Source organism: Podarcis cretensis (genome assembly GCF_951804945.1).
Source record: "Podarcis cretensis genome assembly, chromosome: 6".
Lineage (NCBI taxonomy): Eukaryota > Metazoa > Chordata > Lepidosauria > Squamata > Lacertidae > Podarcis > Podarcis cretensis.
Genome location: NC_137175.1, coordinates 25637646 through 25657155, shown reverse-complemented (window position 1 = coordinate 25657155; position 19510 = coordinate 25637646). Strand labels below are relative to the sequence as shown.

The window sequence follows — 19510 nt, the reverse complement described above, 5'->3', positions numbered from 1 at the left end:
CTCCGTCTTATCTGCCCTCACGATCCTTTGAAGTAGCCTATTGTTATTCCCATTTTACAGATAGGGACCTAAGTCTGTCACTGCAGAGTGCAATCAGTCTAAGGCTGAGTAAGGATATGAACCTAATGTCTATATTCTAAATCATATATACTGCGCCACACTGTCTAGAAGAATGTTCATTTTATCATGGCTTTGACAGTAAAAGCACTTTTAAAATTAATCAGCCGATAGAGATGTTCAAAGTAAATTTTAGTTACTTGTCAGTAGTAGCCAATATCTAATTTTTAACTAGATCCATGCTCTTCTCTCATCACGGTTATTCATGTACTGTATAAAGGTAAAGGTAAAGGGACCCCTGACCATTAGGTCCAGTTGTGGCCGACTCTGGGGTTGCAGCGCTCATCTCGCTTTATTGGCCGAGGGAGCAGGCATACAGCTTCTGGGTCATGTGGACAGCAGGACTAAGCTGCTTCTGGCAAACCAGAGCAGTGCACAGAAACGCCGTTTACCTTTCCGCCGGAGCGGTACCTATTTATCTACTTACACTTTGATGTGCTTTCAAACTGCTAGGTTGGCAGGAACAGGGAGGAACAATTGGAGCTCACCCCGTCGTGGGGATTTGAACCACCGACCTTCTGATCAGCAAGTCCTAGGCTCTGTGGTTTAACCCACAGTGCCACCCACGTCCCTATCATACTGTATAATAAACAGCAAATTCAAGTGTGGAGTTCTGACAGCTATAATTTAGAGGGACCAAGAAACAAGGAAGTATCTATGTGCAAGAAATTGGTCTATTGCCTACTCTGCATGGGTTTACACTCCCTCTGAAGCAGTGGGCTCATACTCTGTGGCTGTTTCTGCATCCACTTTTGTCACTGGAGACCCAGATAGCCTCAGTGGCTAGAAGAGCCTTTGCTCCAGTGTGACTGATGAAATAGCTTTCGTCCTTCCTGGACCGGGAGAGCTTGGCCACTGGTTGCTTCAAGATTGGATTACTACAATGCACACTATGTGAGTCTTCCCTTGCACTTCATCTAGAAGCTGCAGTTAGCCCAGAAAGCTGTGACACAATTTCTGGCAGGAGTGAGACGCTTACAGGATATATAACACTTCTGCTCAGATAACCAGAACTGGTTATTACCTGCTTAGCTGCCGATGTTGCTATTAGTACATCAAGGCCATAATAGCTTGGGATCAATTTACTTGAAATGTCACCTTACTCCATATATCCCCACTCGAGCATTTTGGTTTGCAGAACTGGCACTTTTACAGGTGCCACCATCTCTGGTCTGTGAACACAATAAATTGATTCGTTCATTCAGGTGCCACCTATTACTTGTTCTGCACTTGGAAGAAATCAATCTTTTAATGTGGCAGCATCCACACTTTGGAACGCCTGGCCTATTGACATCAGGCGGGCCCCTTTGCTGTACTCTTTTTGGTGCCTGGGGCTGATAGGAGTTGTAGTCCAAAACACCTGGAGGGTGCTGAGTTAAGGATGCCTTGTTTGTAGTATTGATATACTACAAACAGTAGCAGTAAAGGTTGGTCCATTCAGGTAAGTGGGGCACTGCCCTCAAACAGCCCCACCACCTGCCTACTTTCCTTCCTTACAACCAGTCCAGGGGACAGCTCTGTTGGCCAGCCTCTTCCTCCTTAGTCTTACTGTTTTAAGATTTAGTATGGAGGGGGATGGAACCTGTTAGTGGCCCTGGTTCTGCCTGCTGTTGGATCTGCCTCCATCTATGGTTAGTCTTATTGCCTTCCACCCTACCAGTCTCAATGGGCCTGAGCCTCCACTCTTGTTGAGTCATACCAAAACTGGGAACCCTTCCTGAGCCACACAGGAGACTCTTCCATCTATCCAATCCATCCCCAAGTTCAACTTCCAGAGCAGGAAGTGCTTGATATTACTTTTGTCTCCAGCTCTATTTTAAATTCTTCAGGCATTTGTTTTATTGTTCGATGTCCGCTTTGGCCATCACTGCAATATGTATGATTTAGTAGAGTCAGCTCTCTCATCAAGTTAAAATGCATGGAGTGGAATTTCCTTTACAGCAGTATACATAATAAATCACTACTTTATTTCTGCCATTAGACATCATCTTGTTTGTACACACAAAACCAGAGATATGCTAGAATCTACTACTCCTTATTCAGCTAAAGTTTCTGATTAGCTAAACTTAACTGCAACACCTTCAGTTGATGGTTAAGGCTGCAATCCTAGCCACACTCGCCTGGGGAAGCCCCCTAAAATTCAATAGGACTTACTTCCAAGTAGGCATGGTTGGAATTTTGCTATAAGTCACAAAAATACTGTTGGAAGTTTGCCATGAATCACAAAAAATCTACAGTGTTGAAGAAAAGGTTCATGAACAACCGCAATAATCTTCAGACCAGGGCTTTTTATCAGCCAGAACTCACTGGAACTTGGTTCCGGCACCTCTCAGGTAGGCACCATTGCCATTCTAAGAGAATGAGGGAGGTGTTCATGGTAAGTTACAGCACCTCTTTCTCTAGAAAAATAGCACTGCTTCTGGTGTTTGTGTGAATTAATGAGGGTTAAAAGTTACTGATACAAGAGTCAGACTCGGCCTTGGGAGACCAGGGATCAGTTAGCCATGAAGCACAATGTGTGACCATAGGTAATCTGAATCCACCCATTGTTTTTCATTATAGAAAAGAATGTGAGTCCTTTTGATAGGTTTTTCCATTAGCAACAGAGAATCCAAGGGTACATTATCAATACCTATCCTCTTGATGGTACATAACTCTAACCCATCCTTGGAGGAATCAGACTCCTGGATGATGGATTCAAATAATTCATCAAGAGAACAAGGCAGCGCAGTGTCCAAAGATAGCACCATCAAGAGACAAGTGGTTCAAAGAGGAAATTCAGTAATATTAATCGAACTAAGAATATTCAGTGCCAGGAGGCTGCTCTGCAGCAGAAGTTTGGCAACCAGCAAAAACATCATTTATCTCCACACTGATGTGACTCTTTGCAGCATCAGGAGTGTTTTAAACATTTCCTTTAAACAGCATAAGGGAAGCTCCCACTTCCTAGCAGACGTGTGGAATGAATTTTAAAAAAACCCTCTCTTAAAATAAAATTAAAAAATTCAGGGGCACCTTTCCTCGTCGATCCCGGTGCCAAGTGCTCCCAGTGCCAAGTGTTCCTTCTGTGACCCCAATCTTTCAACAGAATACGCAATTTGGGAATGACATATTTTACGCTAAAGGAATTTCAAAGTGCAGTATAGAATCAGGTTGCAAGTTTGCAGTTTGCTCCGAATCTGCTAACTGATGCAGCAGTTCTATACCTACTTACTTGTGAATAAACCACACAGAAATCAGCTATACTTATTTATAAATAGACCTGTACTGTACTGCATTGCACTGTAACTAGCCAGATCAAATAGCTAAGCATGCATGTAAGTTCAGCTAATATTTCAAGATACTTCTCCAGTTTGTTAGGTCTTTGGTAAATAAGGCCTACATTTTCCCGTATAGATATGTAACATCTGCAGAAACATGTTCATTTAGTATGGCAGCACCTACATTTTGGAACTCCTTGTTTGTTGATATCAAGCAGGCACCTTCGCTGTATGATTCACTGCACATTTTTGTTTAGACAAGCCTATCCCAAAGCTTAAAAAGTTGATGTAATTTTTATCTTTTTTAGCATCTTAAATTTTGTATGTTTTAAAGTATTGTAATTTTTTATTGATTTTCTTGTTTTATCTTTTTGTAAACTGCTTTGAGTACTTTTTTTAACAATCAAGCAGTGTATAAATTTTACTAAATACAATACATAAATAACACCTATCTATTTGTTTATTAAAAATATTAGCCCACCCAACATGTGGGGCAAAGGCATCTAAGGGTTAATACAAAAACAGAAACATACCATTTATAAATAGTAAAACAATAACCAATAAACTAACTTAGAATGCAGAACAACAAATGAAATAGCTTAACCACTGCATAGAGAGAGAGAGAAATTGTTCCTCTGGACTAGAATGGTTTTCCCTAGGACAAAAACAGGAACTAAGCTAAATGCAATTTCTGGTGTAGACCTTTGCATTGTCCAGGCACCATCACCAAGAAGGCCATATCTTGCAGACAGTGGTGTGGTACAAAGTTCTACTTTACTTTATCTGAAATAGAAAGTGCATCATAAAACTGAGATCTGGAGGTCTTAACCTGCATTGTCATTAGTAAAATAAAATAACAAACACAATGAAAGAATACATGAAATCTCTGGATGCTTGTCTATGCCCTCTGAAATGAGAGAGAGAGAGAGAGAGAGAGAGAGAGAACTTTTCCATGTATTATAAAATCATTTCAAGAAAAGCAGGATTGGCTTAAACTCTTAGCATCACTGCTAGGTCTCTTTATTGAGAAAGCCTTTTGCATGATGGAAAACGAAACTGCTAGCATTGATTTTCCTCTGTCTAAATGACAATGGTTGCCAATCTTCCTATTACTGTAATTGCTGGCTAAATGAACTATAATTGTATTAAGAGGTAACTCTGAAATATGTATCTGCCCAGTTCAGAAACTAAGACTTTAAGAGAGGGAAGCTTGCAGGATGTGGAAGGAATGGCTGTTTTTTGATGTCACAATCAAATCCAGTGGGAGACTTAGGTTATTCTATCAGTACAGTTATTCTGCCTCTCCAGACTATTATTTCATGTCTCTGAAAGGCAGTGTGCAGAAGCTGGTATAAAAGCAAGACAATTTTTTCCTTATATTTATATTCTGCTTTTCAGCTAAAATTCGTTGCCAATTTACAACAAATAAAATTCATAAAACAGCTATCTGCCAATATTGGTTTATTTCCATTTCTCTCTGTCTTTTTCATCTTAAATTCAGGTTGCCATATTTCTGCATTACTTTGATTTCCTAAAAGTCCCCATAAAATCCACCCGCATTTTAGTATACATCCTGCAAAGTACAGTGGTACCTCTACTGATGGACGTGATCCATTCCGGGGTGCCGTTCACACCCTGAGAAGTCCGTAGAGTAGAGAGCTGCTTCTATGCGTGCGCATGATGTGATAGAGCGCTCCTGCGCATGCACGATGCACGCAGATCACTCCTGTGCATGCGTGAAGCAACGAACCCGGAAGTAAACACCTCCGGGTTTGCCGCGTTCGTAACCTGAAAATATGCAACATGAAGCAAAGGTAACTCGAGGTATGACTGTATGCACAATTTGAATGCAGTTTTGTCAAATGTATGCATTTTTGAAAGCAATTTCCCTGAATGGAATGCATTTTGGGGTGCTTTTTTCACCAACAGATGCATTTGTTATGCACACTTTCTCGTAAAAATATGGACTGGAGATGAGCCTAAGATTTCTGCTGACCCCAGAGCTGATGGTAGCAGAACAACAGAGGCAAAAACTTTGGAACTGAGGCAAAGAACACCTGTTGGAAATCAGGACCTGAGAAAGGGCATGTGACATACTGCAGGTTGGGAAAATATCAGGAGGGTTCCCTTTAAAGTCAAATTGTAGTACTAATAGCAGATTCTATTAGGTTAGTAAGAGGCAAGTCCTCTGTTGAACTGGACTCACTAACTCTGTATTTAAAAGCAAGAAGAAGCCAAGCCTTTGTGGGAAGAGGAATTAACCAACAAGGGAGAGCAATAGTGCAATAATGTATAGGAGTATTGCTATGGTATATTTTCAACATGTTCAGTGTATGTGATTGAAACATCTTTATGAAAAGCCTTGTAAAGTAGACAACATTGTCATCATATGGAAATAGTCACCAAGTCAAAGATAGATAGATCTATTTCTTTATATTATTTCTTTAAAATATTTTACCCTGCTTTTCAGCCAAAAAGGCTCCCTGAGAGGTTTATAAATATCAATAATAAGAGACCCTTAGGCTTACAATATACTGACGTGTGTATCATCTAAAAAAATCATGACACAAAAGGAAAAGGAGCTGGCAGGAGGAGAAAAACAAACTCACTTTGTTTCATTACAGAGTTATTAAAATGACCGGCTGCAATGCAAAACAGCTCAAGGAGAAGACAAATCAAATGCTGGCAGCCAAAGTCTCTCTTGGTTGTTCTCTCTTACCTGCAAAATGTCTGTTTTGGGTGGGAATTACATATCCCTGCAAATGTGGGGGCCTAGTCATTTCTAGTAATGGTTTCTAATTTTGGTAGGTATTCCTGTAATAAAACATTGCATCCTCTCACTATGCACTGTCTGAATGAAATGCAACATCTCTGCCACCCTTGAGGCATCTTCATCTGCCTGCCTCACTGGCATTGTTTGAAATGCTGGCAGAAAACTCAAATGGGAGAAATTCCCTTGCAGAAGCATCTCTCTCCCTTTTTTCCACGTTTAACTGAGTCATCTGTAAGTGTTTTGGTAGGTCAAGAAGGCAATTAAAATGCCTGCCAATTGTTTAAAAAAAATCTTGAGCGGTAATACTTGATAAAGCCATCATTATCTTGGAGTAATTGACCACATCAGATAATTAAGATACCTGAGGCAAAGCTTCGCCCCCTCGAAGGAAGTTCAGCGATATTAGAGCAGAGCCAATTTAGTCAAGGTTGTGTTAATGTTTCCATTACAAGACTTCATTTTGCAAGGGCCTGTAAGCTCTACATGAAAAGGCAGCTATGGACAGAAATGCAACACAGGAAGCAGTGGAGGTTTTACATATCGCCGCCTTTGATTTCTGACATTGCAAGAAGATCAAGTGTCCTGATTTAGGATCCTGGTTCAAGGATAGACGGGGAATTGTGAAAGATGGATCTGGATGTGGGAGGAATAGAATATGAACATATGTGCTGCTTAATATTGAATTAGTGAGTAGAGGCTGGTGAATCTGATTCAGTTTTCATGTAAAGGCAAATCTACCCAATTCACACATGCTGAAACAATAAACAAACCAGAAATGCCGCCACTCTTTTAAAATTCACCCTTCTTTGAATTTTGCACTGCAGTTCTCCAATCTAGTCATGTGCACAGAAATGCACAAACCAGGGCAAAGTGTGCATAAAAATGCATATATTAGTAGCAAGGACATGCAAAATGGATTTTATTAGGGAAATTTGCTTTGTAAAAAAAATGTGTATATTGGGAGAATATTTACTTTAACATTAATATTATTATTTATTAAATTTGTACAGTATACTGCCCTATACCCATAAGATCTCAGGGTGGTTCACAGCATAAAAATTCAATATAAAAAAATGCTGATGGATGGTGCATGGAAGTGGTTTTCTAAGTCTCCATAGAGAAGTCTTCACTAGTTCTTTTATCCCTGGACTGGAGATATCAGGGATTGAATCCTCTCCATAAACGCCATGCACTTTGCCAATTGTGCTACAGTAAAACCAACTTATCCCCCTTTGCAGTTCTTGCCTAGGATGGAATACCTAGAGAGTCAAAGGACTTCAGCATGACTATTTCTTACTGTTTGCTTACATCTTGTACCTCACATATGTGGTAATAGCAGCAACATTCATGATTGCCTGGTTTTGTACTATACAAATGTGCCCAGCTATTTTTTAGGTTGATGTGCAGAATTTCCTTATTTCCTATAAACTCTCACTGATTACAGGGAACCACATGACCAGATCACCCAAGCTTTTTGTTTGGTGAATGCCATCTTGAGTCAATCATTTCTTGCAAATAATGTTGTTGTATCCCAATCTATACCTAAAGCTTGAATTCCCATGCAGATTTCCAGCACAGTTGGTGCTGTGATGGTGTAGGTCCAATGAAACCAGCTACAGTCAGGGAAGGGCCATACAATGCATGGTTGTCCATTATTGTCACCAATATGTGCATCTATTATCTCTTTTGCTGACTTCTTTTGATTGGAGAACTGCATTACAAAGTGTCAAAGAAGTCAAGAATTTAGAAAGAGAGATGTGTTTCTGTTTGCATATCATTTTGGGAACTGCAAAGGGTTCTCGTTAAAATGCAAGCCGCATTAATATATCCCCTACCCCAGTCTCAATGCATCCCCAACAGACTGTCCAAGTTCTGCTTGAAAACATACAGAAAGGAAGAATCTACTACCCATTTAGGTAATCCGTTTCATTATTTATGCATCTATATTGACTGTAAATTTGATATTTTTGTGCGGATTGCTTTGCTCTTATGGCCAGTTGCTTTGAGCTTCTTCTCAGAAGGAAAGTTGACTGACATAAAAATATGAAATAAAAATAAGAAATGATATATAAACTAGTCTTGCTAATGCTGCACATGGAGGAATTTAATTAGATTAAGGGGGCAAGCTATCAGGTTCTGTATTCTAGTTCTATTCTATAAAAACAATTTTGCTTTCAAAATTTTCCAAGCACCAATTTAATCAATGTTTCTCCCAATATCTCCCCTCCACTCACAACAGACTCAGCTAAGGTTTTGGGTGACCAACTCTTTTATCCGAAGAGGAAGGAAACACCATTCCCAATTATGCCTTATTCTTCCCTGCTTGTACTTTTCTGGTATCTAGATTTGCTTTCCAAAGGTTACAGCTTCCCTTTTCCCTTTAATTTTTACAATACATTGTTTCTGTAAAACATACAGGGGGAGAAAACGATTTCGTGGCTACTGAGAAAAAGATCAGAGGCACCAACCTTGTTTAAAAATTCCATAATCAATATGGAAAAAAAACCTTAAAACCCCAGGAAACCCCTAGCTTCACAAAGAAGTCCTCAGTTCAAAGATAGTTGTTCAGGGATGAATCCCCAGGATCCATCTGTCAATAGGAACCAGGTTTGATTGGGTGAGGAAATAAGATTCTCTCTCCCCCACCCTCACTGCCATTGAGAAGCAGACAACTTTATAAGTGCAGGACAAGGTGAAACTACAAACAGGTCTGCAGAGGATGGGAAGGTCGAAGAAAGAATGAAGCTGGCAAATGCTATGACTGACTGACCAAAATACCAACATCTACATTCTTAAAGATTTAGAAGCAGTTGAAGTTTCGTGAGTCCCCTTATAGTCAAGGAAAATGGTTGTGGTTTCAGACTAAACATCTCTATTGTTTAGAGCGGTGGTGGCCAAACTCAGCCCTCTAGCTGTTTTGGGACTACATTTCCCATCATCCCTAACCACGGTCCTGTTAGCTAGGAATGATGGGAGTTGTGGTCCCAAAACAGCTGGAGGGCCAAGTTTGGCCACCACTGGTTTAGACCATGGGTAGGCAAACTAAGGCCAGATCCGGCCTAATCACCTTCTCAATCCAGCCTGCGGACGGTCCGGGAATCAGCGTGTTTTTACATGAGTAGAATGTGCCCTTTTATTTAAAATGCATCTCTGGGTTATTTGTGGGGCATAGGAATTCGTTCATCCCACCCCCCAAAAAAATATAGTCCAGCCCCTCACAAGGTCTGAGGGACAGTGGACTGGCCCCCTGCTAAAAAAGTTTGCTGACCCCTGGTTTAGAGAATTACCCCATATGCACCTACTAAACCATTTAAATAGGCAAAACTGACACTGCTTGGGTCCCACATAATACATGTTATGCATTTGTAAGAACGCGGTCTTTTAGTGTGGCAGCACCTACACTTGGGAATTCTTTGACTTGCAGGGACATACACTGTATTCTTTTCAGAAACTACTAAAACCACTTTTTAAAAGATAATAATAATAATAATAATAATAATAATAATAATAATAATTCCCAGATATTTAGAAAGTTGGTGCATGTTTTAACCTTTTTTTTTTTTAGTATATTGTTGATTTTATTTTTTTTTGAAATTATTGTTGTTCATTCCTTTCTCATTTTACCTTCCCCCCATAATATTTCTTGGTAGCGGCTCCAGCCCTATGGAACGCCCTCCTGTCAGATGTCAAAGAGATAAATATATGACTTTCTGAAGGGAGCTCTCTATTGGATTGCTTTTAACACCTGATGTTTTATTGTCTTATTTTATACTGGAAGCTGCCCAGATATAAGTAAATTATTTATTTATTAGCATATTTCTAAACCACCAACACATTAAAAAATATGGTAGTGGGGAATAAAATGGTTAAAACTCAATAAAATCACAAATAATAAAATTCATAACAAATGACCAACAAATGTGCTTTTTAAGCATACACCTAAAATAGTGTACATCGGACATGTGCATGCAAGAAACCTGCAGTCATTTAGGTGTTCGCTCCCTAATGAACTGTGATTGGCTAGAGCTTCCCGTTGATGGTTACTCCATAGCCAATCTGGATTGGCTACTGTGTAATGAATGAAATGGTCCGGAGCAAAGAAAAGGGGAAGGGATTAATTGTGAGTGTAGATAGTTCAAACCTCTGAAAATGCTGTTAGAAGTCCTAGGCCTAGAGGAAAAGGAGGGGACATTTTATCATATGTGGTGGGATTGTAAGGTAATTAAAAAATGTTGGGAAATGATATACAACGAATTTCTCGGTAGCAAAGTTGCTGTCCAACGAGGCCTTACAAATAGCGGGGGAGAGAAGGCAAGCAAAATGCGAGGGAGATAGTGAAAGATACAGGAAATTGAATGCAGAATTCCAAAAAATAGCAAGAAGAGACAAGAAGGCTTTCTTAAACAAGCAATGCAAAGAAATAGAGGAAAACAATAGAATGGGAAAAACCAGAGATCTGTTCAAGAAAATTGGAGATATGAAAGGAACATTTCGTACAAAGATTACCATAATAAAAGACAAAAGTGGAAAGGACCTAACAGAAGCAGAAGACATCAAGAAGAGGTGGCAAGAATACACAGAGGAATTATACCAGAAAGAAGTGGATGTCTCGTACACTCCAGGTAGTGTGGTTGCTGACCTTGAACCAGACATCCTGGAGAGTGAAGTCAAATGGGCCTTAGAAAGCACTGCTAATAACAAGGCCAGTGGAAGTGATGATATTCCAGCTGAACTATTTAAAATTTTAAACGATGATGCTGTCAAGGTGCTACACTCAATATGCCAGCAAATTTGGAAAACGCAGCAGTGGCCAGAGGATTGGAGAAGATCAGTCTACATCCCAATCCCTAAGAAGGGCAGTGCCAAAGAATGCTCCAACTACCGCACAATTGCACTAATTTCTCACGCTAGCAAGGTTATGCTTAAAATTCTACAAGGCAGGCTTAAGCAGTATGTGGACCGAGAACTCCCAGAAGTGCAAGCTGGATTTCAAAGGGGCAGAGGAACCAGAGACCAAATTGCAAACATGTGCTGGATTATGGAGAAAGCTAGAGAGTTCCAGAAAGACATCTACTTCTGCTTCATTGACTATGCAAAAGCCTTTGACTGTGTCGACCACAGCAAACTATGGCAAGTTCTTAAAGAAATGGGAGTGCCTGATCACCTCATCTGTCTCCTGAGAAATATCTATGTGGGACAAGAAGCTACAGTTAGAACTGGATATGGAACAACTGATTGGTTCAAAATTGGGAAAGGAGTATGGCAAGGCTGTATATTGTCTCCCTGCTTATTTAACTTATATGCAGAATTCATCATGCGAAAGGCTGGGCTGGATGAATCCCAAGCCGGAATTAAGATCGGCGGAAGAAATACCAACAACCTCAGATATGCAGATGACGCAACCTTGATGGCAGAAAGTGAGGAGGAATTAAAGAACCTTTTAATGAGGGTGAAAGAGGAGAGCGCAAAATATGGTCTGAAGTCAACATCAAAAAAACGAAGATCATGGCCACTGGTCCCATCACCTCCTGGCAAATAGAAGGGGAAGAAATGGAGGCAGTGAGAGATTTTACTTTCTTGGGCTCCATGATCACTGCAGATGGAGAGAGCAGTCACGAAATTAAAAGACGCCTGCTCCTTGGCAGAAAGTCGATGGCAAACCTAGACAGCATCTTAAAAAGCAGAGATATCACCTTGCCAACAAAGGTCCGTATAGTTAAAGCCATGGTTTTCCCAGTAGTGATGTATGGAAGTGAGAGCTGGACCATCAAGAAGGCTGATCGCCGAAGAATTGATGCTTTTGAATTATGGTATTGGAGGAGACTCTTGAGAGTCCCATGGGCTGCAAGAAGATCGAACGTATCCATTCTTAAGGAAATCAGCCCTGAGTGCTCACTGGAAGGACAGATCGTGAAGTTGAGGCTCCAATACTTTGGCCACCTCATGAGAAGAGAAGACTCCCTGGAAAAGACCCTGAGGCTGGGAAAGATGGAGGGCACAAGGAGAAGGGGACGACAGAGGACGAGATGGTTGGACAGTGTTCTCGAAGCTACAAACATGAGCCTGACCAAACTGCGGGAGGCAGTAGAAAACAGGAGTGCCTGGCGTGCTCTGGTCCATGGGGTCACAAACAGTCGGACACGACTAAACAACAACAATACAACAAATTGAAGAAAATGTTCCATTTAACATTTGTTTAAAAACCTGAAGCATTTTTATTAGGGATTGTAGGGAAAGATCTGCCAAAAAAAGCTGAAAAACATCTTCATGTATGCGACAACAGCCTTGAGAGTTCTGGTAGCACAAGGATGGAAGACTGAAAAAACCCCAAGCAAAGAATCATGGCAAGAAAAATTGATGGACTATGCAGAACTGGCAAAACTGACATACAAGCTACAGGACAAGGATAACTGTGACTTTAAAGAAGAATGGGAACCCTTTACAAAGTATTTGAAAATACAACAAAGCGAACTGGACTCCTTGGCTGGTTTTGAATAAACATTCACAAACTTTTTATTGATAATAAACAACTAAATAGTTTGAGGATTTATACAACTGTGTAACATGCAGAAAACAGCATTTTTAGAGAAATCTAAGACTGGAACTGAGGGAAGTCGGGGTGTGTGGGTGTGTGGGTTCTGTGGGGGGAGGGAGGGGGAGGGAGGAAAAATGGGGGGGAAATAAGGATGACATGTTTCTGGATAATACGTTTTGTTTTAATTTTGAATAAAAGTTATTTTAAAAAAGAAGAAGAAGAAGAAGTCCTAGGCCTAGAGATAACTAGCTGAATGGACAGATGCAAAGGGAGACATGGCTCCATCTTTATGCGAGAGGTCAGCAAGAACAGCTTCTTTCATCCATGCATGCCAAATTGTATCATCTGTGTTACAAAAAGACTCAAGCTCCCTTTACCTTTGACTTGGAGACCATGCAGCCACCCATGTTGTTGGACTCCAACGGAGATGGGAGAGAAGTTGATTCAGGGAAAGTTACCTACTTCACACTTTCCAAAACATTATGACAACCAAAACACAGCCACCCTTCAAAATTTGCCTGTCTTTGAATTTTGCAATGTAGTTCTCCAGGTCTCCATTTTTGTAATATGTATGAAAATGCACATACTAAGGCAAAATGTGGATTTAAATGAATACATTAGGTACTGAAAAACAGCGTATATCACCATATTATATTTGAGAAAATTGCTTCACAAAATGTCTATATTAGGAAAAATTCATACGTTGAATTTATATTAGGATAAATTCAGACAAAAATCCTGGTGAATTTTCAGGAGAACTTTAAAAAAAAATAATCGCAAACTGATGTAAAATTGTGAAGAAGTTAACATAAGACTGGGGAAATGAGAATCTGAGAAATCAAAATCAACATACAGTGGTACCTCGGGTTACATACGCTTCAGAATACATACGCTTCAGGTTACAGACCCCGCTAAACCAGAAATATTACCTCGGGTTAAGAACTTTGCTTCAGGATGAGAACAGAAATCATGCTCTGGCAGTGCAGCGGCAGCAGGAGGCCCCATTAGCTAAAGGGGTGCTTCGGGTTAAGAACAGTTTCAGGTTAAGAACGGACCTCCAGAACGAATTAAGTACAGTCATACCTCGGGTTAAATTTGCTTCAAGTTGAGCGCGTTCGAGTTGCGCTCTGCGGCAACCCGGAAGTAACGGAGCTCTCATCAGCCTATAGTTAGGAAGCAGGGAAGTCATTGTCCAACAACATTTGGATAATCCCAGACTCCCTATTCCTGCTCCATTGACCTACACAATCTTGATCGCAGTGTGCTACAATCAAAACGGAAGTGCTCTATAAAAAGAGGCTTTAAATTAAATGTATTGATTCAAGAGTCACTACTTTACAGAACTGGCCAATTTCTCTCACACAGTATTGCAATTCCTCCAACGGTTTGCAAATGAGAGGGGAGAAAAGGATGCTTCCCTAGACTTATAAACTTTTCTGTTTCTCTTCAGCACTAAGGGCCACACTAGATGTTACATGAAATGCATATTTGCATTTAATTTGCACGTTTTATGAAAATAGAATCAGCGGATTGGCAGGAATTAGGGGGATTTAACCCTTTCCTCCCTTGCTTCAGCTGTGAGAACAACTCCTCTAATAGCCATGCATCAAGCAACCGTTAAATTCATAGGTACTGTTGAAAATCTGGCAACCCTGTTGAGCAGAAATCTGTCCTTCATCCATGAGAGTTTCTTTTTTTTTAACCATAAAGCTAGAAACGTTCACCCCCCATTAATTGTCTGCAATGTAGAGTGGACAGAAGCAAAGGAGAAGTCTCCCACATATTTAGTAGTTGTGGAAAAGAGGGGATTTCAGTAGAACTATTAGAGGTGCAGGAGCATCTCTGACTATGCTATTGTAATGTGGGCATATCACAGCTAACTTTTTATGAATGAGATGTGCCTTCTCTTGATATGTCACCTAATCTATTTTGATGCTTGTATTTGTGGCCCAATATGCACATGAGCAATATTTCGGCCGCTTTTGTGTTTTTGTTTTCTTGCTTTGAGACAAATTGTGTGTGACATTTATACAAGGAGCAATAAAACCGATGTAGCCAAAGTATATCCCTAAAGCAAGTTCAGCCATGTCTTTTTCCAAACTCCGCTTGAGTTATCCCGATAACCGTCTTTCATGCTTGCCGCCAATTATGCCAAATAGTCTTGGAAAATTGCCTACAGAATTGGCTTTCCCTGGGGAAGATTTGCTTTCACAGAAAACAGAGACAATAGGAGTACTTGAGAGACAGGAGTAGGTTGAAATCTCACTGAGCACAGGTGGCCCTCATTTAACTTTCCTTAATGGGACCAGGCTTTCTTAGCCCCTATCTGGTTAACAACAGGTCGGCTTCAAATGCTAACAAGAACAGTTTTGCTCTAATCTAGCTTAGTCTATCAAATTCATTGATGTGCTTATCACCAGCGATGATCAGCAGCAAGAGCCTCTCTTCAGAGCTTTTATCCCCATCTGCAAGAGGCAGTTTTTTTAAGGCTTTACCATAAGGTGCTAATTCATCTGTAGTAATGTCATCCTGATAAGGGTGCATGATTTTCAGCCTGTTGAGTGTGCTCCAGTTGATAAAATGTGTGCACGGACTTTGCCACAAGATGCTAAGCAATCAGAACAAGCAACTGACCTGAGCAGAGACAGATGGCTAGGCCTTCCATTAGTTCCACCTTTTTCCAGTCTGCAGACTACATTGCAAAGGTTACACGAGTTAATAGCCTACTGACAGGAGGTGCAGATATCAGCATAGTCATGTTCTTTTCTTGCTGTGAATTGCAGAACTGGGCTCTTAGCATTGATTAACAGGCTGATGTTTCCCAGTACCTAGATGACATAGCTAGCAGCTATAACATGCTCCTGGACATACTATGGACCTCTGCCAGCCTAGAGTCTATTAAGTTTTAAATAAAAAGGAAGGGCTTTTTCTCTCTCTCTCTCCCTCCTTCACACACAAACATTCTTGTGCTTGTAGACTCAGGCTTTTCAATGATGCCACTGCCATAGCTCTGCATTTTCTTACAAACCTTAATTATTTTTGTAGCATGGTGCATGGTGTTTTAGAAGATATAAGCAAACATTTTCTTGACTGGTGGAGTTTGCCAAAACTGAGATTAGAAATGGCCTTCCAGATAATTACCAGACTCTTGAGTTCTCTTAGTCCCAGCTAAGGATGCTGTAGGAATCTTTGGAAAATATCAGGATGATTTCCTTCATCTGCCCATTTGGCTCACATCTTGGCACAGACTCTTGTTGAAGATGGTTTTTCTCTTAGTTCTCTACCACAAAGGTGTTTTTTAATTATTTAATGTGTGGATTATACATAAATAGCTGTATTTACATATTCAGTTGACACAAGCAGTTCATTGATGTATGCATTGTTCATTGATGGTTTTTATCATGGAAAGTGGTCATTTTTGTTACCTGTGGACTTCATCTGTACTCCCCAGTTAAAGTCGAAGCCTCTTTGTCAAAGTGGGAGAACCACCTGGACAAAACTCTCTCTTTGTTTTTACCATCTAGCCATCCTCCAAATGTTTGTTTTAAAATTATTGTTGGCAGCCAGTGCAATTATTCAAAACAGCAGCTTCATTGCAGTGGAATGGAAAATATCAGTTTAAACTGCAAATGATTGTTGGAACAAATTGAGGCACTTTCATACATCCCCAGCTGCAGCAAGTGCTCAGGAATGAAGGAACTCGGAGAGCCACAGGTTCCCTGCCCCTGATTTAAATTGTAGAGAGGAGACAACAAATGAAAGGGAAGGCAATGGATGCAGAGATAAACAGGAGAGGAAATGTGCACTTATTTCAGTGCTAAGACTAGGCTCACTCAACAGGAAGAAAGACACGCACACTCTTGGCTCGGGTACAATAGTTGCATTTATTAAGGGGAGTGTTGAGAGTTTCCAGTTTACTGGTTATCTCATTCTGCAGCCTATTACCTACAAGTCCTCGCTACTCAGAGCTCTGAATGCCAACATCCCTGTAGTCCTTGCACAACCATGCCCCAGATTTCCTCCACTCCCAAGTCATACTTTGCCTTAGCATGCTCCTGCTTGGGCTGCAGCTTGCAGCACTCCTCTTTCAATTCACAGTGGCTTTGGGCATTATCTCATTTGGCAGCAGCCTCTTCCCTTCTCCTCCAGGAGTCTCACTCCTTGGCCCAAGGGCCTCCTCTTTAACCCATGCAGGGACACTATCAGTTTTCATTGAATGTGGTGAGAGAGTTGCGATTGCTACCAGAAGTTTTTGCATCGTGCTAGGTTCTGAACATCCTAAAGAACTCTTGCATGGAACATGAGTCACTTGAGAAATTACTTGCTGCTGTTCAGACCATGGACACTTGTTCATTATATCCCAGTATTTTATTTATTATTGCATTTATAGCCCACCTTTTTCTCTAGGGAACTCAAGGTGGCAGGGGTGCCGACTTGCTCCCCACATTGAGGGGCTCGGTCACATGATGTTTCACATGACGCCACCTGGCATGCGCAGGGCGGGACATGCGGAGGGCAATCTCTGGGGGATATAAGTGGGAGCAAGTCGGCATCCCTGCCACCTTGAGTTCCTTAGAGAAAAAGGTGGGATAGAAATGCAATAATAAATAAAGTACTGGGATATAATGAACAAGTGGCCATTGTCTGGTAGTCCTTCTGGTGTCTTAACTATTCAGTGGACTCTCATAGGATGCAAGCTGAACTTCTTCAAGATTCACTTGAAGAATGCTTTAACCTTTCGAGCCTCCATCTCAATTCATACTGCCTCAAGTAATTCTACAGCTTCGCAGAGGAAACCAGAACTACTTTTATTTTTAGTTGAGCAAACCTTTAACATTTAACAGTCAGGTGTTTATTTCACTCCCTGAGCTGTCTTCCAGTTCAAGTAACACTTAAAAATGATCCTCATCTCAGGAGGAGAGAGGGGAGAAACCACGGTGTTAACTTCCAGGCTCTCGGAATGGAGTACCCCAAGGAACACACACAAACTTGCATCCAGTGCCACAGCCTCCTCCACCCCTTCTCATTAGGAAGCCATCAGGAAATAGCTTAGAGGCAGGGAATTTTCAGAGAAAATATTATTTCTTCATCTGCCCATTTCTCCTCCCTCGCAGGTCGTATGGCTAAATGGCACACAGGAATTTGCATCCTCCAAAGGCACTCAGCTGAATGTCTTTTCTCATGTTGCTTTCACATTTGAAGCGTGGCAGGGCCCCAGATCTCTTCCCTCTCAAGCGTTCCAGGAGATATTTGACCTTTTACTGCAACAATGTCTTCTGCAATTCAGAGCCATTTCAACTTGAAATAGTGGCTACTGGAACCGCAGCAAGCCGGTCCTTTTCAGTAGTCTCCGTTCGAGTCTTCCTTGGAAATTCAAATAGGGTGCAGTCTGCAAAGTGCTCAAGGGCATTCAATTTGCAAAAGTGAAGAAGGGGTGGAGGAAGAAAAGGGGAAAAGGGAAGTGCCCAAAGCCAGCTGCTATTGCATAAAGTTTCGCTATTCAAACCAGATGCTTGCATGCCTTCCTGCCCACACTGCCTTAGCCCGTGCTTACCCATTAACATCCTAACAGGATGTTTCAGTTTTATTGCCATGAACCATTTTAAACAAAGGACAATGAGCACTGAGTGCTAACTACAATCACCACCAGACAGCACCTGTAGCTTGTTCCAACTTCTACTCACTCCTCTGCTTGTTATCTTTTTACAGAGGATGGAGCAGGGGTCAGCAACCTTTTTCAGCCATGGATCGGTCCACCGTCCCTCAGACCATGTGGTGGGCCACATTATTATTATTATTTTTTTTTGGGGGGGGAATGAACAAATTCCTATGCCCCACAAATAACCCAGAGATGCATTTTAAATAAAAGCACACATTATACTCATGTTAAAACACCACGCAGGCCACACAAATAACCCAGAGATGCACTTTAAATAAAAGCACACATGTAAAAACACGCTGATTCCCAGACTGTCCATGGGCCAGATTGAGAAGGCGATTGGGCCACATCCGGCCCCCAGGCCTTAGGTTGCATACCCCTGGGATAGAAGGAATTACTCCAGGGTGCCCTGCTTCTGAGGCTGGATCTAGACACATCAAAGAAGCGTTTCAGTTAAACGTGTTGTAAATTTAAACAGGGAAAACAGGTAGAGACAAAAGGGACTCCACAGCGCTGTCTGGCAGCACAATGTTATATAGCACATACAAAGCATATAATTCACTTTTTCTTTACCAGTCTAGCTGAGTCCTTTACCAGTCTAGCTGGATGGCCACAGCTGGTGACTGTGACTGTTGTGAGTTTCTGGGTTTATGTTCCTAACAGTTGTACAAAACCAATTAACAAATGCAACTGCACCTCTTTCTTTAAAGAGAAATTCCAGGGACACATGTTAACAAAAGCATTATGGGTTTGTTTTCCACTATGAAATATAATTATATGTTGACAGAGTTTGACGCCCCATGGATTTGTATAAGCTTTGCAGAGATAAGTGCTTTCTTAAAAGGTATGGAGAAAGTGCCCTTGAGAAACATCATAGGCTTGTGTTGCCAGATGTGTGATCAGCAGTGCTGAAACAGTCATGCAAACATTTCAGTATGATTTTCACGAGGATCTTCCCTGTAATAGCCACTCTGAGTAATGCACCTTCCCTCTCTCTGATGCTGTGCAATTTTTGGGTGGGTGGGGGTCAAGAGTGGTAGACTCGTAATCTGGTGAACTGGGTTCGTGACCCCCCTCCTCCACATGCAGCAGCTGGGTGACCTTGGGCTAGTCACACTTCTCTGAAGTCTCTCAGCCTCACTCACCTCACAGAGTGTTTGTTGTGG

The 19510-nt window shown here is 41.2% G+C and overlaps 1 long non-coding RNA gene across 1 annotated transcript in view; it reads right to left on the bottom strand.

Moving 5' to 3' along the window:
- Positions 1 to 330: 330 nt before the first annotated feature.
- The window catches only part of LOC307218102, a 99063-nt gene continuing 79883 nt past the window's right edge, over positions 331 to 19510 (bottom strand). Inside the window, exon 2 of the long non-coding RNA XR_013839770.1 lies at positions 331 to 439. This is a non-coding gene — a long non-coding RNA (uncharacterized lncRNA). The remainder of the gene's footprint in view (positions 440 to 19510) is intronic.